Source organism: Bufo bufo, chromosome 1 (assembly GCF_905171765.1).
Source record: "Bufo bufo chromosome 1, aBufBuf1.1, whole genome shotgun sequence".
In the NCBI taxonomy this organism is placed as follows: Eukaryota; Metazoa; Chordata; class Amphibia; order Anura; family Bufonidae; genus Bufo; species Bufo bufo.
Window position 1 is genome coordinate 40463659 of NC_053389.1, and position 7748 is coordinate 40471406.

A 7748-nucleotide genomic window follows, 5' to 3' on the forward strand; every position below is an offset into this window, starting at 1 on the left:
CTTTTAGCCTGCCAGTTGATCCAGAGGAAGGCAAAAAAAAAAACTGTGAGGTAGACGCCAATTTTTCCCACTTAAGGGTAAAAAATGTCTTCCCGACTCCAATTCAGGCATCAGAATAACTCCCTGGATCAACAACTTAATCTCTAGTAGCTATATCCTATAATATTATTACACTACAGAAATACATCCAGGCCCCTTTTGAACTCTTTTAGTGAAATCACCATCACCACCTCCTCAGGCAGAGAGTTCCATAGTTTCACTGCTCTTACCGTAAAGAATCCTATTCTATGTTTGTATACAAAACTTCTTTCATCCAGACGCAGAGAATGTCCCTGTCACGGGATGCCGACGAGGCGCTCACTCTCCACAGCTCTGTCGGCGTCCCGCCTCTGTGCAGGAGAGAGGACGCATGCAGCGTTCTCGTTTCCTAGGTGATCGGGGGCGTAATGGACCCGGCCGAACACGTCTCCTCAGCACTCACTCAGTGATAAGCTGTATTCAGGAGGGCGGGTCATGTTATGCTGGCCACGTCACAAAACCCCTGCTAATCAGTATTTAACAGGCAGCCTGCTGGCCACAGGTTGCCTGTTATTTAGGTTTTATTTGCGATTTATATTACCTGGCTTACTTACCTGCTGCTGTTTTTCTGCCTGCTCCCTGTGAACTTCGCTGCTCTCCTGGTATTCCGACCCCGGCTTACTCCTGACGATTCTCTGCTGACTCCTGTGGTACCTCACGACTCTCCTAGTATTTATGACCCCGGCTTCTTCTGACTATTCTCTGCTTGCTCCATTTGTACTTTATTGCTCTCCTGGTATAAACTCGGTCCGTTCACGTTCTGTGGTTGTCTGCTCTGTCCTCCCCGCACTTATTCCAAGTTAGGGACTGCCGTCCAGTTGTCCCCTATCATTAGGACTTGCGAGGCAAGTAGGCAGGGGTAAGGGTGGAGCGCAGTGGTCACTTATCTCCCCCATGTGTATGTGTGTACGCGACCGTTACAGTCCTCTTGTCACAGTCAAAGTCCTGTGGATAAATGATGGGAGTGATCTCTGTACTGATCCCTGATATAATTATACATAGTTATTAGATCTCCCCTCGTCGTCTTTTTTCTAAAGTAAAAAACCCTAATTTTGATAATCTTTTAGGGTACTGTAGTCCCCCCATTCCAGTTATTACTTTAGTTGCCCTCCTTTAAACCCTCTCTAGCTCTGCCATGTCTGCCTTGTACACAGGAGCCCAGAACTGTACACAGTACTCCACGTGTGGTCTGACCAGTGATTTGTAAAGTGGTAGGACTACATATGTTCTCATCACGGGCATCTATGCCCCTTTTGATGCAACCCATTATCTTATTGGCCTTGGCCGCAGCTGCCTGACACTGGTTTCTACAGCTTAGTTTGCTGTTCACTAAAATTCCTAGGTCCTTTTCCATGTCAGTGTTACCAAGTGTTTTACCATTTAGTATGTACGGGTGACTTGCATTATTCCTTCCCATGTGCATAACTTTACATTTGTCAGTGTTAAACCTCATCTGCCACTTTTCTGCTCAAGCCTCCAATCTATCCAGATCCCTCTGTAGCAGTATACTGTCCTCTTCAGTGTTAATTACTTTACACAGTTTAGTGTCATCTGCAAAAATGTATATTTTACTGTGCAACTCTTCTACAAGATCATTAATAAATATATTGAAGAGAATAGGGCCCAATACTGATCCCTGAGGTACTCCACTAATGACAGTGACCCAATCTGAGTGTGCACCATTAATAACCACCCTTTGTTTTCTATCCCTCAGCCAGTTACTTACCCACTTACAGACATTTTCTCCCAGTACAAGCATTCTCATTTTATATACTAACCTTTCATGCGGTACAGTGTCAAATGCTTTGGAGAAGTCCAGATATACGACATCCATTGATTCGCCGCTGTCAAGTCTAGAACTTACCTCCTCATAGAAACTGATTAAATTAGTTTGACATGACCGATCCCTTATGAAGCCATTTGCTTATTTTCATTGAGGTACTCCAAGATAGCATCTCTTAGAAAACCTTCAAACAGTTTGATCAACTCTACAGATTTCAGGAAATAGAACGATTGCCAAATATAGGAGTCGGTGGCTGGCATGGTCCTCCTTCCGTAAATTTCAGTGACTGTAGATGTTCAGTTTTTGTTATTAATAATGTCAAGGAACACAATTTGCATACATGTCATTTATCAGTCAATATATTACTTCCGTAACTAACCCTACAGATTATAATATCATGCAGTACTTGTTGTAACTTCCTTTCTTTTGTATGTAACTTTACTTTTTTGTATGTTTGCATACCTTTCAATAAAAAAAAAAAAAAAAAGACCAGTAGATGATGCGAAGGAAATACAGCTCCCTACTGCTGAGGTGGTAGAGACTTGACTGCAGGAGAAGGGGTACGGGCCAATGTGTGATGCAGCGGTTGCTGGTCAAGTTGTACTACTACATTAGCACCACGGTTTTCCCAGGCCACTTTATGGTGATGCTGCATGTGTTGACGCAGGGCTGTGGTGCCAACATTGGCACCCTTGCTACGCTTCAACTTCTGCTCACTGATTCTACAAATGCCCACGCTGACATACTCTGGCAGCTTGATCAAAACTTCCCACACCACGAGTATGGCATTTCCCCCCCACTACTCAATGCTGACTGCCTGCTGCTGCTGCCTCCGTGAACCCGTGCACCGTTAGTTCTTTCTGGAAGTTGGGCTCCTGCGCAGCAGATGGTCTACTCCGGGCACGTTTGGCTCCAGACCTCACACTGCTGCCACCCTGCTGACTCATTGCCATGCTACCACCCTGCTGGCTCAGCCACTGCCTCAAGCGCAAGCTGCCACCCTCTTCTCCTGATAATGATGAAGCCCCCTCTTCACCCGACTCCCACTTGCGATCGGCTACATCATCATCCTTTACTGTCTGCACATCACTGATGTCACCCTCACCAGTCTCAGGGCCACGTGCCTGACCTCCCACAACACCAGCTCCCATGCGACTCTCATTCTCGCTACTTGCCCGCCAACCAGAAGAAGCAGCAGATCTCTCCTCCACAACTTGGCTGCTGACTGTCCTCTAGAAACTCGTCCTCGCTGAAAATCGGAGCCGAGCCGACGGCATACACTACTTCCCAAGCAGAAGGAGCAAAAAATGGAAGATGTAGGTTCAGGACAAGTGGGGGCATAGAGCTTGTTCCCGGACTATGCCAACTGGTGCCAACAAGCGTGGTGTCAGAGGAACCCACCAGCTCCTGGCTGGGGGTGTCTGATGTCACTTGAGATGAGGTAGAAGGCTGAGTCAATCATTCAAGGACTGCTGGATGACACTCGCAGCTCTGGCCTGCTGCTGTGACTGCTGCTACCACCACCCTCCCTTTTTCTGCTGCTACTTCTGCCAGCTCCAGAAACATTTTGTCCACTGCCCGTTCCCTTAGATTCCAAAATTAGGGATTAACAGATATATTTATGTATAATAGAACTTGAGCACCGTAAAATGTGTAGTATCGGGCTGCAATTGCGCCCCAATTACAGAATAAAGGAGTAACAGATTAAATTACATATAAAAAAAGGTTAAGACCCTAAAATCTGTAGTATGCAGCCCCCAATGTCACCCCAATTAGACAATCAAGAATTAAAGCATTGAATTATATTTAAAAGAATGTGAAGACCATAAAAATCTGTAGTATCCAGCCGCAATTTCACCCCAATAAGACAATCTAGGATTAATGGATTGAATGATATATAAAAGAACGTGAACGCCTCAAATTCTGTAGTATCAGACCACATTTTCACCCCCAATAACAGAATTAAGGATTACTGGAATTACTGATGTATCAAAGAATGCAAACAGCCTAAAATCTGCAGTATTAGAACCCACTGTATCCCTAATTAGTGCAGCAAGGTGTAATAGAATAGATCCTATTACCCAGGCTGTTCAATTGTCCCTGCTGTCTTCCCTATAGTGTGGATAATGCCTCCCTATTATATCCCTACACTATCAATAATCTTTCCCTGAACTGCTCAATAGTCATTTTTTGTGAATAAAGTCTTTTCTAATCACTGTCCCATGTGCCTGTAACATCTCTCCCTGCAAAATTGCAGAAACCGGGCAGAAGGAGACTTTTTATACAGCTGTGACATCACAGGGGCTGGCTATCTGCTGATTGGCTATTTGCAGGGAATTATGGGGTTTCCCTCATTCCAGGGCTTCTTCCTCTCTTTAAAATGTGCAGCAGTCATTTAGAAAAAATACCATTCGTTACCATGTAGCACGAGGAAATTCAACTTCGGGATGAATCAAATTTTTCCTGAAATTCTGATCGAATTCCACTTCGTCAACTTCGATTCTCTCATCTCTAATCACAACTTTATCTCAGAAATCTATTTTCCCATTGACTTCTATTGGGAAATAAGATGCTGCAGTTATTACCACATCATGACCACACCACATGGTCGTATCCTTATGCTTTTTTGTATTAGAAGGCTTCCAAAAATTGTTTCTTATTGGGGGAAGATGGTATTTAAAGTGTAATTGCCATTTCGTTTTTGTTAAATGTGTACCGTAGAACAAGTGATAGTGAACATTTTTCGAACATGCTTTATTTATTAACTTTGCACTTGTTAATGAAAAAAAAACTCATCCTGAATTTTTCACCAATCTGTCTTTAGCCATGTATGAGGGATGCAGTAAAGGCAGCGTAGTGAGAGAGGAACGTCTTTACTGTTCAGTACTACGCTGAACAGTGCAAACGGGCAACCCACTGCCAAAAGTCAAATTCAGTGTCATTTTTTTCATTAAAAAGTTCAAAATCAATAAATACATTTTGTTGGAAAAATGTTCATTATCACTTGCCCTTCAAATTTAAGGGAAAAAAAAGAAATGGCAGTTACATACAATGTTTTTGGGGAAAAAGAACAGTGGCTTGTTGGGACCAAGAATCCACAAATTGTGCCTGCCCCTTTTTATCCACACAAACGTTTGGCCCCATGCACACAACTGTATTTTGTATTTATTACTAACAGCATTAAAGTTTCTCTGAGATGATACTTTGTCACAACCGTTTTAGAAGTAAATAGCATACATGAAAAAAATTTGACTTTTAAAAATACCTTTATTTAATATTCAAGCGGGTATAGGTATGTATATACCAACAGTAGTGTACTACAGTTACCAGGATTTCTGAGTAGGGGAGTAGTGGCCCCCAAAAAGAAAAACATTTATGGAGACGGGATAGACACTCAGATTCGGGTGGAGGGATACAAGTCTAGCCCCAAAAGAATTGTCAGGGCAGAAAAAAAACAAACAACTTACCCTAGAGGCTCTAAAAGACTGCCAAGCCCAGGGCGACCCCCTGATGGTGGAGGTTCCCTGTCCCCAAACCTAATGCTACCCGGTCCCTAGAAAACCCTCAACAGGGAAGATATTCACAATAATAAGATAGAGAGTGGCTGGTTATCCTATTGGATGGACATTACCACCACTCTCTGAACCAAAAAACACACAAAAGCCCGACGCGTTTCGCCTAACATTTGTCAGGCTCATCAGGGGGTGAATGAATCAGGATAGACACACAGTATGATGCAATTGCGATACTTAGCTTTGCAGCCAGATGTCAAACCACAGGGTATTTTTGTAGGTCACCAGAGGAAAACAAGAGAGAAAACACTCTATCCCGCTAATGATGCAAGCGGGATGATGGTGGATTCCCCACAACAAAACGCCAGATTGTTAGGGCCCAGGGCTATTAGTTGGTATATACATATCTATACCCGCTTGAATATTAAATAAAGGTATTTTTAAAAGTCACATTTATTTCATGTATGCTATGTATTTTGTATTTATGTCTGATCTGCATTTTTTGTGGATTGCACACGGACCCATTCATTTCTATTGGTCTAAAAAAAAAAAAAAAAAGACAGCACATACTGTAGGTGCATCCTGGTGCTGTCAACCTCCGTGTGTCTGTTCTGAAAATTATAGAACATGTCCTATTGTAGTCCGCATTACAGACAGGAATAGTCATTACTATTAATGGGAGTGAGAAAAATCCGGATTTCACATGGAAGGTGTCCATATTTTGCAGATCTGTGGTTTGTGAACAACAGTAGGAACATGGTTATATGCATGAGGCCTTAATGTCAAAACAGTGGCTTGTTCTGCACAAGCATCCAAAAATTATCCATTAATGGCCTTAATGACCAAGAGATTTTTTTATGCTTTCATTGGTGCCTTCCAAGAGCTATAACCTTTTTATTTTTCCATCTATATAGCCATATGAGAGCTTGTTTATTGCGGGGCAAGTTGTAATTTTTAATAGTGCCATTTTGGGATAAACATAACAATTAACTTTTATTAACTCTTTGTGGGAAGGAGAAAGGAAAAAAAAACTGTAATACTGCCACTGAGTCTTTACTTTATAAATTTTGTGGCGTTCATTTTTTGGCATAAATAACACAATAACTTTGTTGAGGTAAGTGTTATATTTAAATATATGTATATATGCCCTGACATATATGCATATATATATATATATATATATATATATATATGGGCCTTTTTATCGACCCGTCCAGGTGGGATGTGTGTATACATGGAGATGTATGTTTGCCCCCTTAGCAGCATGCATCTCTATGTATATAGTATATATATGGGTGGGTTTGTTGGTATGGGTACATATATATCTATGGATGTGTCCCAAATATCTATATATGTATACCTATATGTATATAATATATATATGTATGGTATAGGTGGGCTTATTATATCTGCCCCCTATATGTATATATCATGTCCGCTCATATATGTTTATAGTTGTGCCCCAAGTATCTATAAACATATATGGCCAAAGGAATTAAGGCTAGTCTCCCCTGTCCCCCCCCCCCTCTGGAATGCGCCTGCTGGGGGGGGGTGGAAGAGACCGACAGCTGGACAATTATGTCCAGCGTCGGCCTCTTCAAAGGACAGAGGATCAATAAGATCCTCTGCCCTTTGTCACCATCTCCGGAGATGGTGTGCCTAACACGGACATGTGAACAAAGAGTTCCCATGCCCATGTGTGTGGCTGACCTCCGGCGCTGTAATTACAGTGCCGGAGGTGTGCATCCGCTCCACAGACGGGAGGATCAAAGGATTCCCCCCGCCTGGAAGCGCGCTCCGGAGGACGCGGGCCGGCGCGGTGATGTCATATCACCGCGCCGGCCCACGTGTTCTTACTGGGGATACGGGAGCGAGCGCCGCCAAGCTTAAATAGCCCGGCGGCGCTACGCTCAAGGGTCGGACTTACCACCACCACGCCAGAGAGGATCATCCCCTAGATGAACGAGCACCCCTGGGAGGACTTGGGACTGTGTTAGTGTAGTTAGGACTGTATTAGTGTGTTTGTTTACTTATATTGCTGTGTGCTGCTATAAATATATATATCTATTCCATTGATATAGATATATTTAATTATAAGCAAATATTAGACTGTGACGTATAGTGTGTTAATAAATACTTTTCAAGCACAGTGTGTAGTCTTTTGTAGTAGTAAGGCGCCGCAGCAATAGCCACAGGTAGTTCAGTGTAGAGTAAGGTAATCAGTAGCGATTTGTATAATTTAGGCATAAATAGGTGGAGGCATCACTAGACGACTCACGCCTATTTATGAATATTAATTATTGAGATTGGCATAAATATCAATAATTAATATCCCCTTTAACAAACTTTATTTTCTGGGTCAACACAATTACAGC